Genomic DNA, 18,582 nt, shown 5'->3' on the forward strand with positions numbered 1-18,582 from the left:
AGGAGTTTAGTTTAACTCGTCAGACTACCTTCACAGCGAGTTCCTGGCAAACTGCCACGAAGTGCAGGAGTAGATCAAGGCATTCCACTACACGTGGCTCTTGCTCTCGATTGTGCTTGTAGTGTGGGAGCTACCAGAAGAGAGCCAATTCCCCTCGGTCACACCAGACCTCCCTGAAGCAGTGAAGTACATTTCGCTGTGGGCAACCAAGGATGCGGAGCGCATTCGAGACAACAAAATCCTCTAGATCCTAATGGAAATGAATATCAGGATGGTTATCAATCACAAGCCATGCTTGTCACCCACAATATATGCTAACCTACAGAGCTATGCCAAATTCAAATCCGATTTCCATCAGATCTTAATCATGGCATGGAAGGACCCTACAAAGAAGTGGTATGATTTTCCCTACCTGGGCACAGATGACGCCATCAATGCAGCATTGGATAAATGGTCGGTAGAGTGGTCCACCTCCACGGACTTGGTGGTGGGTGGAAAAACGTATGCCACACAAAATAAGAAGGATGAGGCCAAGTTGAAGATGGCGCAGCTAGTTGAGAAGAGGAAGAAGGAGACCGCTGAGAAGGCCAAAGTAGAGCAGACAGGAAAGGAGAGAGGAAAAAAAATAGGAGGCACAGAGCGGGGCTCTAACAAAGGTGCATGTTCACCTTCACCTGCAATTGAAGAAGAGGACACATAGTAGCACAACGCAGACCCACAGGAGACATCCAGCCATATTAAGTGCCTGAGAGAGCCAGAAAAGGGTGGATCCAGAAAGAAGTCCAAGGTAACCAAGACCTCATTGGACCCCATCACACTAATGGAGGGAGACTTATACGACATCAATGACACAGTCAAAGATGTCACCGTGGAAGCCCTGCAGAAATTTGAAAAGCAGTAGCAGATCATCATAGGGGCCATCTAGATGGGACTGCAGGAGTTACAGGCCCACGCATCGCAAGTTGGTATGGCATCTACCATCTTGGGTATCAACACATTAGAGGTTGTCGATATGCCGCGCACGAAGGCTTCCAGTACACTAATGCTACCAGATGGAGCACTAACAATATAAAATGAGGCTGATAGGCCCACTATCAGTGCCTTAAAGGGAGTAGGATTAAACCTCGTAGCACTCCCACACAAAGCACTCCGCTCCTTGCAGGATGGAGTAATTCTAGAACTGAGGGCTCGCGAGCACCGCACCCTCCAAGTGATCAGCAAACAGAGAATAAACAATGAGCAGATGTCCTTGCAAAGGGATGCTTCCATCGTTGTTGAGGCCGAGGTGACCAACCAGAGTAAGAAGATCATACAGGTCGTAGAGGAGGCCTGTAGAATGGTCCTGGAATTGGCCATTCTAGAGGAGGAGTCAATCGAGGTCCGCATCCGTAAATTAGCCACAGGGGTGCGCGACACTCGGATGGAGATGGCGTGGGTATATTTGGAGATGAACTTGTAGATTACAGAGCTCTAGTTGAGGGCTCAGCCTTCAACACCACCAGAGGTCAAGGAACAGCGGGTGGCCTCTGTCTTAGAAGTAGTCTCGATAGTGGAGAGTGCAGTAGCAAACTGCATCGAGTTGTTTGAACAATCATTTGAGGTCCTGGCCGGCTTACAGAAGGACCCAAACATCCAAAGGCTTGAGATGGAAGCGTGCAAACTTCAACAGCGCTATGACAAAGTAAAGGGCACAGTGTGAACCATCGCATTGACATAAAGGTTAGCCAAGCTGCAGGAAGCTAAGCAGTTGAAGGAACAAGTGGACGCAGCATTGCACAAGGAAGTAGGGTTAAAGGCGTCACTCAAGCCCTAGCTGAAGGAAGCTTATGCAGTTACAGGGAACATTAAAGGCAAGCTTGCGACTCTGCAAGCCATGCAACAACAGCTTCAGGTTGACAGCACAGGGGCAGTAAATGAGAAGACAGTCAAAGATGTGAAGCAGGCAGCAGCTTAGTGCACAGCTGAAGTTGTGGTCATTAGGGTCGAGCTGGATGAGCTTCGCGTAAAGATCTCTGCACCTGCCGAGTCACTCGAGGGTGAGTCACGATGTTTTTGTTGAGGGCCTGTTGGGAGCAGGATCCCCCAAGGGCAGTTTTAGGGCTAAAAGTCCATGTTTAAGTCAAGTTTTTGTAATATTATTGTAAAGACTCCGCATTTTGTGGTCACGGAGCACGTAGGTATTATTTGTCACAAAGGGTAGTCCGCCCTTATTTTTTTAAAGTAAACTCGGCTGTAAGAGATCTACCCATGGTCCACGGACCATGGGATTGTATATAAAGAGCTAAGCTCTAAGTAGTTAGAAGGATAACAAGAGGAAGAGAGTCATATATTAGAGAAAGAAGTCTAAGTCTTGGGTTGTAGCATAGGTAGAGGTTCTGTAGCTGAGTGCGTAGAGGCCTAGGGTAGAAATTTGTAGCTGTGTGCGCAGGGTGAACAGAGTCTGTAATAATTGAAAGATATTAATAAAAGGAGTTATCCTGCAATTTCTATGCATTTGTTCTGTTGATGGGTTTGGATATTTTTGTGTATGAAGTTCCTTTATTATGCTTCTATGGTGCATGAATGAATGCAATTACATTGAATAATTGAACGTAATCACGAATATCTGCTTACGTGGTGATAACTTTAACTATTTTACAAGTAAGCAAAACACTTAGGATAATTAAGGAATCTGCACAACACGCTACCATAGCAGTGTGAAAGTACCTGAGCCCCAAGTTAGGGTTGCACGAAGGTTGATCATATATTTTCATGAAGGTATTGAAGGCTGGAATAAAGGGTTTGTCTTACAAGCCCTAAAGCGAGATCACCTGCGCGAAGGCATGGATAGAAGAGATCAAACAACATCTCAACCATCTCAAGGGTGCGGAAACTTGGTTCCAGCATCCCCATACTACTTCAGGTGAGACTTTGGTCTTCGCTCCATGAGCTGATGCCGAAAGGGCCAGTAGTGTAAGGATTTGTTTGGCTAATTAACGTTGAACCTAGGTCAGGCCCCCTCAAGCCAACAAAAAGGTAATATTTTTAAGTTTGGCACTAGCTTGTAATGATTCAAGATAATGATAATATGTGGGATATAGAGCCTTGACAAAAATTGTAAGAGGAACATCCATTTTAACAATAGTGGATTCTAAATCATGCATAATAGCTCTGATTTCAGAGACTAGGGCAAAGGTATCATCATCTTTCAATTCAAGATTGAAGAGTTTGATCATAAGTTGGACTACTTCAAGATCATAGTGTGAGTCATATAAGTATTTCAGCTTTTTTAAAGCACTATTAGTTTCCGTTCAAATGAGAACTTTACTGATTACCCATTTTTTTGAAGTACCAAAAAAGTCATCCGATTTTGAAAATTGTTGATTCGAAATACACCTTTTTTTAACATGTTCTTGACACTTTAAATTTTATTATGTATCAAGTATGAACATTTTTTTTTAAATGTTAGTGATTTTCATGCTAATTTTGGAAATTGTTGATGCAGCATGAACCCATTTGTTTTAGAGGACTTATTTTTTATACTTTAATTTTTCTTATGTATCAAGTATGAACATTTTTTTTAAATGTTAGAGATTTTCATGCTGATTTTGAAAAGTGTTGATGCAACATCAACCCTTTTTTAAGAGGGTTTATTTTTGACACTTCAAATTTTCTAATGTATTAAGTGTGGATGATTTTTTTAAATGTTGGTGATGTTCATGCAAATTTTGAAAAGCATCAACATTTTTTTAAAGGCATATTCTTCACACTTTAAATTTTCTTATGTCCTAAATATGCACAATTTTTTTAAATATTTATTATTTAACCATTTTTCAATTTTTCTTATTCCTCTTCTTGTTTTGGTACTAAGATGTTTGTTTTTTAAGTGTTTTCCAAACATGATTTTTGGTTTTTCTTTGCAATGGTTTTTTATAATGAAATTTTTCATTGGTTTTGCAAAGTTTAAGAAAAATAATAACATTAATATTTTGAGGTTAGGATTTTTTATATATTTATATATCATTAATTAATATTTCAATACACATTGTAAGGTCCCGCCTTACCAACCATCAGTATTATACTAAGGCTTACTCAAAATGTGATTTAAGTTTAAGTTTTTCAGACGTAAAAGTTAATGCAAGGTTATATATCTATATTCTTATTTTTATTTTTATTAATATTGGTATTCTTTACACTACATACTAATTTCTACTAACTAACTAACCCATGGTAATATTAAACTTCTCATTAAGGCTACAAGGTCATGGTTCCTCAAGATCCAAAACTTACAACCATAAGTCTTAAAATCACATTTAAATGATAGAGTCTTTAGAGGGATAAGTACTATCAATATTTACAAACCACAATATCCAATAAGTTAATTGTTCATTCTATTGCAATTAAGAGTTTTTAAGAGTGACTAATTTGATTTTGTTCTAGATAATATGCCTATGAATTCTTTGGTAAAACAAAGGGAAGAAAAACAAGATAATTCAACTTCTAAAGGAGTGGTTTCCAATTATTATGAATTCTAATGTGAGCTAACAATTACAACATTTCCCTAACCAATTTGCCTTCCATGGATTTTTACTTCAATGGAATCATCATGCTTATTCTTTGAGATATTTCCAAAAACACCTTGGTTGCAAATCCTAAATTTACTTAGTCATTTTTGTAGACAATTCATAGATGTAATTAGCTACAACCATTGAAGCATTATGTCAAATAGTTTGCAAGCATGAAATGTACAACCATTGAGGCATTTTGTCAAACACTTACAACCATCACCCTTAAGGTGATTTCACCAAAATTAACTAACATGAATCTAAGATTACATAATTTCTTTTTCTTTGTCAGTAATGCCGAAAAGTGAACCTAATACATAAGTAGAACTGTCATCCATCTTGATTGTTGCATATACAAAAATTTAGGCACACAATGACTATAAATATTTAGGAATTTTTTATAAATAGCTCACAGTGATGTAGCTACAGCGATTGGGAATTTTAAACAACAGTTAGGAGTCACAAAACAAGTTGCTAACCATTAAACTATCAAACAAGCAGTCACAAGTTTATTATACTATCAATGTATTAACCATTGATGCTTTAAAATAATAATTCCAAGTTTATATAGCAGATTGATTTCATAAAAAGAGATTACCAAGTAAATCACAGCTACAAAAAAAAAACAGCAAGACAAACTACCAGGCAGCAACAGCAAATTTGTAAAATATAGAACATTATAGAACCGGATTCTGAAACTCTATTTTTCGAAATCAAAGTTGGGGCGACATGGCCATAAGGTACAAATACCCCCTGAAGTTAAAATAAATCGAAACAGAAATGCCTAGAAATGCGATTATGTAAAACCACAACCAAAAACAAATTCATACTATCTCATTTATCCCTTTTGTCAAACATATACTCTGAAAACTTATCTACAACTGTAAAAAGAGAAGGAAAACCCAAATTTATGCTATTAACATGTTTTCATAAAACTCATGGCAACCTGAATGCTTCAACCATTAAGACATGATGTAAATCAACTTGCAATGAAACTGTACAAAAAAGACTTACATAAAATAAACTACAGTGATTACCAAATTCCTTCAACATTTAGTGCACAGCATTTGATATACATCTAAGTTTCAGTCAAAAACCAAATAAGCAAAACCATGTAATGAACTACAAAAAGAAACACAATATAATTTTGTCAACATACCTGGCAGTGAATTTATACAACTCAAAAAATGGGAGTATGCTCCAACTCCAATGAGAGTATGCTCCAGCTCCAATATCCTTACCAACTCATTGTGAACCACCCAGATTTCCTCCCAACCATATCCAGGAAGAACTTCTCCCCCTGGAACCCCCAAGCTGCAAAAGCTCACAAGTAGTACCAAAAGACAATAGTAGAGAGATTTGCAAAGAAAACTAAGGAAGCAAATTTTCACTTCCTCTCAATACCACTCATGGCCAACCTCAATAGCTAGAGATCTTAGGATTTTAACAATAATTTCATATTTATTATGGAAGCAATTGGCTACTCTCCATATCTCTGCCTCTCACTATTTTCCTCAAGTCTCTTCCACTCTTGGCCTCCTAATCCCCCAAGTGAGAATACATGAGACTCATATATAGGAGGAGCAACTAATTCTTGTCATAAAGGAGAGTAATGTGCATGCATTGGATTCCATTTAGAGGAGTGTAACTTATGCCATTAAGGAGAGGTATGCATGCTTTAGTTAAGGAGAGTGTAACATATGCATTAAAGAGAGCGTAAGAGGAATATTTTATGACATATTTTTAATGAGTGAAAAAGAATATGTTATTCTTTGATGAGTGCATAAAATAGAGTATAATGAATTATTTAAAAGAGAGAGAGAGAGAGAGAGAGAGAGAGCCGTGAGAGTCATGAAGAGATGTGTGAATTGATTGAGGAGATAAAATTGACTTGTAATTCCTTTTTAATAATAATATCATAGTCTCATAAAAGATAATATTAATATTAATAATATTGAGGATTCAATCAAGATTGAACTATTAGGATTGATTAATGATAAGTTAATTCGTTTTTCTTCAACTCCGCTTGATTACCAATTTATGTAAAGTGATTTACTATTTTTAAAAAGTCATGCTTGAGATGCTGGACATGACTTTCTATTTTTAGAAAGTCATTCCATAATTCTGAGAATGAAATTTTATTTAAGGAAATTCATCCATGAGTTGTATTTTTATTCTGGAGAATAGGGATTCCGCACCCCTATTTCATGCATCTCCGTGCCTAGTAGATTGAGGACTTCGCGCCCTGATCTACTCCAAAGATCCAAGCTTCCACAACTTGATCTTTTTAAATACTGAGGACTCAGCGCCCTAATTTCTTTGCCCTCTCATCTACTGCACTTTGAAACTTTTCATTTCTCCTTATGGTACTGATTGTGACCTTTTACCCATCTGATGGTTCACTGGTAAGGCCTTGTTCAAAGACTTGCACACATTACAATCTCATAGATCAAAGGAATCAAATAAATTTCATAATGAAATTAACATAATCACATTTTACCCAGAATGGTGCATGGCTTCCATAGTGATTTTGGTTTTGAAGAAATAACTTCCACATTCATTCATAATTGAACATCCTTGTTGGAAAATGACCAAGTACCCTACCACATCCTACTTAGTACAATATTAGACATATTTAATCACATATATCATGCATAATCCATAAATCATAATTAACCATCTATTCTGCATAACCATGAGAATCCATGGGTATGTGTCTCAATCTTGGATCACCATCCATGTCATACATCTGCTTCATAAATCAGATACAAACAGAAAAACATATGTATAACATCTTACTTAACCAAAACCATCTAATACAGATAATCAATGATGCCACATTTAAGAGGAAATATAACTATATAAAATATTGTTCCCCAATCCAGTGATCAATCTGTCATACATAAACATAAAAGGAAATATAATTGTGTATGTAAAACATTATTCCTGAATCAAGTGATCAACCTATCATATATATATATATATATATATATATATATATATATATATATATATATATATATATATATATATATAACCCTTGATAGGAGTGACAAAACTATACTAGAAAAATAGGGCACTGCACACATAAAATAATTGTCACTAAAAAATAATAATTTTAAACACTCAACAAAAAGATATCATTTGGCATATAGATATAATTAAAAAAATGCCACCTTTTCACTAAAATTGACATGTTAAATAAAATATTTTTATGAAAAAAATGGATTAAAAAAATTGGAAAAATAGCAAATTCTATGAAAGTTTTATGAATTTTATATCCAAAGATGATGAAATTTAAAGTTTTTTTTTTTTTTCCAAAAAAATGATTCAGATAAAATTTTAAGTAAAAAAAAAACATACAATTTATAAAAATAAAAATAAAAGCAATAAAATTAAAAAAATAAAAACCAAATCATAACAAATAAAAATTTAAAACATAAAAAATAAAAAATAAAAATAAAAAAATGGAAATAAAAAACAAAACAAATAATAAAAACATTGAAAAAGATGAAAATAAAAAACATAAAAAATAGAATAAAATAAAATAAAATACATAATACAAAAACAAACATTAAAATAAAAAATAAAAACTAAAAAACATTAATAAAAACACGTTAAAAACGATTAAAATATATAAAAAAACTAAGGTCTGGTGGGCCTTGGGCAGCCAAGGACGATTCCAGGATTGACCTTGGCCACCCAGGTCCCGATTTTTTAATGTTTTTTTTTTAATTTAAATTTTTTTAAATGTTTATTTTTCTTTTTAAAAGAAAATTATTTTAATGCTTTTTATTATTTTTTGTGTTTTTAATTTTTTATGTTTTTTAACTTTATTTTAGTGTATTATTTATTTATTTATTTAATGTTTTTTATTTTGTTTCTTTGTTTTTTTTAGTTATTCAAATCGCTTTTGTTTTCTCTTCTTTATTTTTGTTAATTTTTTAAATTTTTTTCTTAAATTATGTTTTCGAAATTTATTTATTTTTATTTTTTGTCTTTTTTTTCAATTCGAATTTTCTTTTTTCTTTTGTATTTTTCATTTTTATTTATTTATTTAATTTTTTCTCTAGGGTATGTGTTGATGTTTAACTAGCAACCTGGTCTCATTATGTGTCAATTTGATAGTTAATTTTAAAGTTTTCATTATAATAAATCGAGTCTGCCCCCACAATGCATCAATTTCATGGTTGGTCTCATAGTCTTCACTATAGTGGGTCGTGTTTGCCTACACTGAGTGTCAATTTGATGGTTGATTTTTAATTTTTTGTTGCAATGTGTCAAGTTGTCTTAGGCTAAGATTTTAAAATCGCTATAATTTTAGCATTTAAAACTCTTGGTATAATGACTCTTTCATTTAGGTGTTCATTTTTAGAGTCTTTTTAGTCATAAAATTTTTCCATAATGCAATGCTGGAAATATGTTGAAAACTTAAGGTTTTTTGTAGTCATAACTTTTGGTTTTGATTCCACAGTTGAAAAATTGTCAAAATTTTAAGGTTTTTCTAAGTCATTATATTTTAGCTTTAATATTATCGTTGAAATTAGTTATAAGTATTTTTTTCTTTAGCATCATAGCTGAAAATTGTTGGAATTTTAAGGTTTTTCAGAGACGTGATATTTTATCTTTAATGTCATGCTTGAAAATCGTTGGAATTTTAAGGTTTTTCAAAGACCTAATATTTTATCTTTAATGTCATGCTTTAAAATCGTTGGAATTTTAAGGCTTTTCAGAGTCATAATATTTTATCTTTAATGTCATTATTAAAAAATATTGAAAATTTACTCCGACAAAAAAAAATTGTTATTCCAACATCAACACTTTTCATTTTTAGGGTGTCTTTTGCACAAAAAAAAATGGCTTTTATTGGCTTTTACTTCCATTTTTAAAAAATGTTGAAAATCTACCCAATAAAATTAATAATAATTATTATTATTATTCCAACATCAACACTTTTTGTGTATGTTTTTCCATGGTTTTTTGGGATTTTTTGGCTAGAGTTCTCATTTTGAGGTAATAGTTCTTGTTTATTTTGTAACTTTGTAGTCTAAAGGAACTTATAAATAGAGCAATGTGATGACTCACCTCTTCATTTACTGATGTAACAATCAAGGCATAGGCATTGTTGTTCTTATTTCCCCATATAGCGAACTCTTTATCTAATGTGGGATTTTCAAGAGGATTATTGTTACAAGTCTATTTGGGCACATCACTCCCAAAATTCAAATCAATACTATTAGGGCTCATCAAACCCTAAGTCAATTGCTACATGACCTATAAAAGTCATCACATTGAACGTCATCATCCCTGAGAGTTTCCTGGCCTGAAGACATCCTGATATGACTCCTTGAAGGACCAGCACAGCCTTGATCATGGGTAAATGCATTGCAAAGCACTTAGGCCCATTCAATCCTGCTCTGCAGAGCACCTAGGCCCACTTTGACCTGTGTTGGGCAAAATTGATCAAAATCTTCATAGGGTTCTAGGAATATTCTTACATTCTAGACCATCCTAGAAGATTCCCACCTCTTATCCTCTCCTATAAGCTCAAAATTGGATAGGGAATGAATCAAATAACCTCTTATCCTCTCATCCCTTCCTCCATGGAAACTAACTCCCAAATTGGAAATCCATTCAATGCCCAATTTATGACAAAACCACCTCCATTTCCCTATAAATTGAGCACTCATCATAGTGATCAGGGGCTGGAATTTGAAGAATTGTAAAGAGATACTATTGGTTTGAGGTCTGAGAACATAAGCAAGTATTGTTATGCTACCGGAGTGTTGTGCTTTTGGTGTGATGAAGGTTGGAACTCAAGCTGGATGACTAACATGGGATTGGACTTCTTTGGTTGTAGCTCTTCCTTCTACTTCATAAAGTTGTTTACACCTTTTCCCATATTCTTGTCTTTATGTATGATGATTATATGTGTAAATTATTTCGATTCCATTTGCTTATAGTAGATAGATCTCTTGTTTTGATTGCTTTTTGTCCTTTGTTTATGATTGCAGGTACTGATTGAGCGGATTCAATTTGAGAAGGAGCGACGGGAGCTATTCAAAAGAGACAAAGGGAAGTGAAATATAACAAGTAGTTCCCTTGTCTTATTTATCTTCTATAGGAAAAGGTTAAACTCTCTTTAATTCTGTTGTTCTAAGTGTAGCTACCCACTTAGGGAAGTTGTTTTTATCCATAGATGAAAAATTCCACATAACAAATTAGCGACCATACTAGGGAGAAGCATCATTCTGGGTAGTTCATCCTCATCATAGTACACCTTAGTAGACTTTACTTTCTTTCATTGATCTTATTTTGGTCTTTTTGAAGTGTTTTTGGTCAAAAAAATTGAGGTTAGATGTCTTTTGATTGGCCTCTTTGGCACCAGCGCAGGCTTGGTCAGGGGACAGTGCTCTACAGAGAACCCTTAGCTTAGAGACAGTGCTCTGTAGCACAGTTACTCCGACTCTGTCCTGCGCTGATCCTCCTTAAGCTTAAAAACCCATCTTTGGCTTGGATTTTTCCAATTTTGCTTCTAAAGTTGTTTATTTAAAGATCAATGTTTCTATGGTTCTAAAATCAACTTGTATCTCTCCTCCTAGCCTTACTTTGACCTTGATTATTTAGTGTTTCTAAAGAGTTTTCTTTATCATTATTAATTCATTGTCAAAGTTAGTTTATATCGATTAGTCTTTTCTGAAAATGAAGTGTCGTAAAGTTTTCATTTCTTTGAAAAAGAAATTGTCATAAAGTCTTAGTTTCTTGAAGAAAAGTATTGATTGATTGTTTGTGCATCTAGTTCCTTTTTGTTCATCTAAACACTAAAGGGATTGAAAAGAAAAAATTTCATTTTGCAGATTTTAGTTTGTGAATTCTTGATAGGAGTAGCTAGGGAAATTGCATTAGGTGTGCTCTTTGCTCTTTGTCAAAGATCTAATTTCTCTATCCCTTACTAGCTATGGTTTTCATTGTTAATTGAATGAAAGAATGTTTCTCATGTTAGTTGCATTCTAGGAATTGCAAACATACATCACGTGGTGAACCTTGAAAGGAAAATTCTTAAGAAGATCAACTTAAAATTTATCTCAATTAACCTAATGGAGCATTGTAACTTAAAGCATAACATTTGGAGGTCTAGGCTAGAGACGTGTTCTAGCGTCATTAAACATAACATTTGTCACTAACTTGTATGTGATACATTCCGAGTGTAATAGCTCATTCCACGTATGTAAGTATATCGTAGTTCATCCACGTACCTTCAGGTATATAGGGCGGTGTTACAGTACGTAAAGTATAAAGGAATGCTCTCACTATGTGGTTTCGCATTAGACAACGCTAACATGGATTGGGCCTCCACATACTTTCGGGTATATATGGGAGGACTACATTAGGTTTCTATCCATCCTTAGGTAACTGAGTCAGCCACCTTGCACATTGTGATACACCAAACACAGCATTTGGGTAGATTTCCTACACGTATGTTAAGTCATTGGTTTACTGAGGCAGTATATTGTAGTTCACAGTTGCTTGGTAATCCTTTTACCTAGATTATCCTTCTTTTGTTTTGTTATGTTATTTTGATTAAAATAAAATTAATTGACCGTGGATAACATCCTCCACGCTCACTCCTTAGTTGATCTTAGGTTGAGACATATGGCAGCAACACTGGAGTCCACCGATCAAGGAATTCCTTTTGATGGGAATCCTAGTCCTTTTCCTCCTTTTGGAAATATTGGTGCTCCTTATATGGCTACATTGTATCTTCCAGGATTTACCATTGTTTTTCCAGTATGGTTATTTTCAACCTCCTTGGTTCAAAATGTCATGATTTCTTCACAATTGAGTACTCCTCCAACTTGACAAAATCAACCTCCAGTTGATCCTAAAGTTGACCCTTTGCCTTCTTCCTCATTTTTTTCTTCCTCCCCTTCTTCCTCTTCGCCTAGTGAAAGTATTGACACTAGTAACCAGGTGGATAAGAAGAAGAATAAAGAGAAGAAGAAGAAAATCCAACAGGGGGGCAACCATGCAACCATTACTTTGAATGCAACTTCTGATGAGAAACCATCTGATAAGCCTCACAAAGTTTGATATCCATGCAAAACAATGTACGGGAGACCATATTCTTCGAAATTTTCCTGATATTACTTAGATCTTAGAAGAATGGTATTTTCGTTCACATCATCCTGTGCCATCAACTTCTGGAGATCATGCTGGTGACACGCCATTAACTAGTGGTATTAAAGTTCATGTAAAGAAGGGTAAAGTTAAGTTTCCATGTAGGTTATGTGAAGGGAATCACCCCATTCACCTTTGTCCCTATCTGTATGAAGCCAAAATAGTTTTGGATAATCGTCTTACTTCTCCGCAACAACTTCCATCTAGTTACAGAAGACTCTCCCTTAATCCTTCACTAGTTGATGAATTGACTGACCCAATCAACTGTCGTTCAAACCCACTCTCTTTGAATGTGAATACCATGAGTCTATACCTGACCAATCATAGATCGAGGAAACAGTTGACCTGATTTCACCTTCAGTTAATCGTACCTTTCCCGTAGAGAGTGAGTATGATACCACTCAGGTTATTTTTGTTTCTTCAGATTCCAGTGAGCTTGGAGGCAACCCTCATGTTCCATCAAGACAGGAGGAAAATCCTCCTGTTCTCGTAACTCAAGGGGGTAATTCTCTTGTTCTTACAGTACCCCCTCCAAGTAGTCTCGTCACTTCCTTTGATTGGAATCGACTAGCAAGATGTTGTCTTCCTTCTTATGTGCCTTTCCAGATCATAGTACAAGTTTGTAATAAGGTCAGACCTGGCACTATTATAGATGAAGGTGCATCAGTGAGTATCCTTTCCTCCACGGCTTGGCAAGCGCTCGGTTCGCCAACACTTGTGCCTGTTACCCAGAATCTGTTGGCTTTTAACAGAGGAACCAGTCAAACATTAGGGATCCTTCCTCAGTTGCCTATTACTTTGGGAGGAAAAATTGTTTATCTCAATATGATGGTAGTCCTAGGCCCTTTAGATTACAATTTACTTCTTAAGCGTGACTATGTTTATGACATGGGAGCTATTGTTTCAACACTCTTTCGAGTGATGTGTTTCTCGCATGAAGGAAAAATTGTCACCATTGACCAGCTTTCATTTCCCAATTCAAATATGGCTTCCAATCAACCATCTTCCCTAAATGGTCCTTTTGTCCCAATGGTATCTTCCACGCCACGGGTCAATTATGTGGCAACTCATTCCATGCCTACATCAACTGACAATCAATTTCATGATGTTGTGTATTATGTACTGGGGGCATTTGAACCATATCTCTCTAATGGATTCCTTGCTACGTATCCCTTCTAGAGTATTGTTCTCCCGTCTGATGAGAACGTCTTGGAAGTCATGACCTCTTATGGGTCGTGATCAAGGAATCATGAGGGTAGTTCTTTTACTGTGTCAACCTCATTAAAAAAATGAAACAAGTCCATGAGGATAGTTCCTAGTCTTGTGTCAACCTCGTTAAAAAACGAAACAAGGAATATGAGGATAGTTCTTGATCTTGTGTCAAGCTCGTTAAAAAATGAAACAAAGGGTATGAGCATAGTTCCTTGTCATGTGTCAAGCTCGTTAAAAAATGAAACAAAGGGTATGAGCATAGTTCCTTATCTTGTGTCAAGCTCATTAAAAAATGAAACAAAGGGTAAGAGCATAGTTCCTTGTCTTGTGTCGAGCTTGTTAAAAAATGAAACAAGGAATATGAGGATAGTTCTTTTACTATGTCAACCTCATTAAAAAATGAAACAGGTCCCAGAGTAGAGTTCCTTGTCTTGTGTCAATCTCGTTAAAAAATGAAACAAGGAATCAGAGTAGAGTTCATTGTCTTGTGTCAACCTTGTTAAAAAATTAAACAAGGAATCTAAGCAGAGTTCCTTGTCTTGTGTCAAGCTCATTAAAAAATGAAACAAGCTCTCCTCGATCAAAGTTCCAATTCGAGTCTTTGATTAGATCTCGTAAAATCCCAGGCGAGTCTTTCACTTGATCTCGTAACTGAACCTTCGTTCCATCCACTTGATAGCCACAAGTAGTCTGTTAGGTTCCTATACCAATAGGTTTCATTTTTCATGATTGACAGTGGAAGTGCCAAATATGTTCATCTTTTCATGCTGCAAAGGTTCCATATTTTCTATGTACAGAGACAGAATTAAAAAATGTAAAGAGGGTATGCCCTAAAAGAATTATCAAAGGGCAAAAAGAGTAAATTGGTCAGAAAAAATGATAAAAATGAACCCCAAAGAAAGACCAGGAAAGTGGCTAGTTCAAATACCACTGCTAGTTTGATGGATGGCCCAACAGTTCAATCTGGACCATGCCATGGTTTAAATTGCTTGTTCTAGACTAGAGAATGGATATCTGTCCAAACAGTTCAAGCTTGGCAGATGAGTAGCTAGGTAGAGAAATGAAGGAGCCCAACTGCTTAACCTGGGTCCTTGGAAGAGATAAGGGTAGATTCAGATAGGAGGGAAGTCAAAAGAAAAGAGGATAATCAGGGTCTGCAAGTCTAAGTGCACCCATGTAAAAAGAAGAGAAAATGTTAGGTGTAGGAGGCTGGGTAGGTAGTTTGAGGTTGCAGAAGCAAGGTTTGGATCGCCTGATGTATTATTAATCAGAACTCATCTCATCAATCACAGAAAGGTCAAAGCAATTGTCTAATGGCAGAATTCTGGTAGCATGTCTAACTCCCTTTCACCCTCCCCCTCAAAGTTTCTTACTAACACCCCCTTAAGGACTTTGGGATCTGCCCAACCAGTCCTGCTTTCACTTCATTTTTGTAAAAACATTGAGTCAAGTTCGGCTTTCTCAATGAAAAGAAGCCACATTTCTTGTGTAAAAATCACTCTTCTACATTCCATTCACTTCCTATGACTAAGTTTCAAGTACATAAACTTAGCCTCTCCCCTACTCCTTCACCTCACAAACTCATATTAACCTCTAATTCTATTATATAGCTCCCTAGTCATTTCCCCACCCCTATTGCTACAAAAGCTATATGAAATTCCAAAAACATATTAAATATCCCACCCTATGGCATTATAGCCATGTAATACAGTCCTGGGAAATAATAGTCCATCTGGGACTACTATTAACCCTTCCGCGTCCTAACCTTGGAATTAATCTAACCTCTCGTTAGGTTAATAACCTATACCTAATCCCTCACCCATCAAAACCTTATATTTCTACCCCTCCGCAGTCATTTTCCCAAGGTTAATGTTTAAATGTTTTATTAAACATTAAATTATCATTTCCCCCCGCTTAAACCTAACCCGCAAAACCCACATTTCCAAAGTTTATGACCCCCCGTGGCACATTTTGTTTAAATAATACGGGCGGGTCCCGTCCCTAACCCCCGTCACCTTACCTGTGCCGCCAACCATCAGATTGTGCACGCCCCAGATCAACGGTGGGTGGTCGTTTTGAGCCCCCGATCCGCCGGAGGTTAACGTCCGGGGGATGGGCGGTTTCCCTGCCGTACCCCCGCCACGTGTCGACCGCCCGGCGTGTTCGGAGGCCCCTCCCCCAATACCGCCTGTGCTCAAAGGTGGTGCGGGGAAAACTGGATACCACCCTCCGTCCCCTAACGTCAGCAATCACGTCAACTGTGACGTCATCACCTCGTCCCCGCCACTGCCCCACGTCACTTGCCACTTCGTCCCTCTGCGTCCATGGTTTGCCACCATGTCACCGCCACGTCTTCATCCGAGTCAGCGTCCACGTCACCTGTCTGTACCGGGGACCCACTGATGACGTCATCGTGAAAAAGCGCCAAAAGCGCAAATATGTCAAATTTTTATAAAAACACGCGTTTTTCAACCGTTTGTTAGTCATTTTCACTAGACATAGTGGAGAGCTGTTGCTGCCGTTTGCACCCATTTGCCTCCAAAATTCAAATTTTGACCAATTGAGCAGGAACCACCTTCGAATTCGTCTACACTGGTCACCATTGGACCAGTCCAGTTGCCCTCGGCGCCATTTTAACCAGGTATTTGCCCTACTTTGCCCCTTCGCCCCTGTTCTTCCCATTTTTCTCCATTTTACATATTTGAAGCCTGCAAATTCCCAAATTAATGACTCTGCCCTACCTAAATTCTGCCTAAATCCACTGATAAACCCCTACCTCAGGAAAAACCCTATCAACCCGCGCCTGTTTGCGAATTTACCTTTGAAAACTCATTTTCGAGCTCGTATTCCCGGCAAAAATTTCATAACAGTTCGGCATTGTCCTCTTTTACCGCATTCCACTACAAAAGCCTCAGTACATTGAGCTGTAATTTCCTCTCCCCTCTGCACTCTGCCCACTGTCTTTTGAATCCAAACAATTCATTAAGGAGAAGAAAAAACTGGTCTAAAAACTCTGCAAATTGTCCTCTTTATCATAACCACAGATATTGAAGGCCATTCCCTCAGTTGAACTCATTTTGCAACTCCTTTGCAAATCCTCAGAGTCAGTTGTCATCAATCTGTTACTGCTATAAAACTTCATTCCAAATATAACATCAAAAAGTGTTATAATGGCCACTCCAACAGCTCTCAGTGTCACTCCTATGAATCCACCAAACAGAGAACTTGAAGCCATGCCTCTGGCTAATAAGGATTACCTCATTGAAGATCTAGTTGGGGACAGAAATCACTTGAAGACCTTCTTCCAACTAAGAAACAGCTTTATAAACAACTGTGACATGTATGGCATATGGGAGTCCAATTTGCCTTATTATTTCCTTCCCTCTATTAATATTTTTCCTGAGGTCATCCATTTGTGTGCTGAGAACTATGAACCAAATCAGAGAGCTGTCAAGTCTCCATCTGGGAGCATACTTTTTTATATTACTCCTAACTCCATCAACCAGATGCTCAACTTCAAACAGACTCAGCTATTGATTCCTTTCTCCATGAACTATTTGTTGGATGAAGGCTCCAAGCTTTCCAGCTCTGAAATTGCAAGAATTACCAAGACATTCATGAGGGCAGACTGCCAGCCTACAGGCCCACCTCCTTTCTTATATGACAATTTCAATGAGGTGGGCAAGCTGCTTATAGATATGATTTCCTCTGTGCTGGGTTTTAAAACAAGTGAGCACATTGATGAAACAGTGATGGTTCTGTTGTCTGCATACAGCCCAGGACAACCCCCTGCTGTCAAGTATAATTATGCCAAGTTCATAGCCAACAAAATACATGACCAGCTAGTGAAACTGGATAGGGAGGGAGTCTTTAAATATTCATCATATATCTATCATTTGTTCATGTACTACCAATTTGAATGCTTCCAATGCCCCATTAAAAAGTTGGATTCTAAGGGAGAAAGAAGGTCTGTCATATTTTGGTCATCAGTTTTCCATGAGGTTCAAAACTCTCCATTTTCCTACTGTGAGTTCATTGACCAGTTTGTGTACCCAGTCTCTTGTCTCCTAAAGAGGTCCCTGTTACAGGGAAAAGTGTCTACACAGAACTGCTTATCCCACTAAGGTGTGATAGCTACCTTAGAAACAAACAAAGTAAATCTACTTTCGTTTTTCCTTTATGAAATATAGATGAGAGAAGAACAAGGAAGACCAACCTTTGTCTTGCGCTAATCTCCTAGTTCGATTCCTCTCTCTCTTGATAGTCTTTCGCTACTTGTTCCCTTGCACGCCCAGCTCAACAGAGTACCTGTAAGATCACAGTATCATAGCACTATACAAGAATATGGATCTATAATCATAAACAATCTAGGATCAGATGTAAATTGACCATACAAATGCATAAAACATAAATGACACAGGAGTATGGAGGAAAACTTGAATAGCTTTTATTGATAAAAAAGAAAGAGCCAAGGGAGTTACAACCAGTTGTTCTAACCCGGCATCATCCTCTCAGCAAGGAAGCCCCTCTTCACCTCATACAAAGCTTAGATCACCCAATAATCTGATGTTGTCTCAAGAAACCAACAGCAATTCCTTACAATATGCAAAATTCCAGCCTCTGGATCTCTGGGATGAGGGATCCATAT

Source organism: Pinus tabuliformis, chromosome 6 (assembly GCF_031772625.1).
Source record: "Pinus tabuliformis cultivar Carrire ecotype Pingquan chromosome 6, CPIR1, whole genome shotgun sequence".
In the NCBI taxonomy this organism is placed as follows: domain Eukaryota; kingdom Viridiplantae; phylum Streptophyta; class Pinopsida; order Pinales; family Pinaceae; genus Pinus; species Pinus tabuliformis.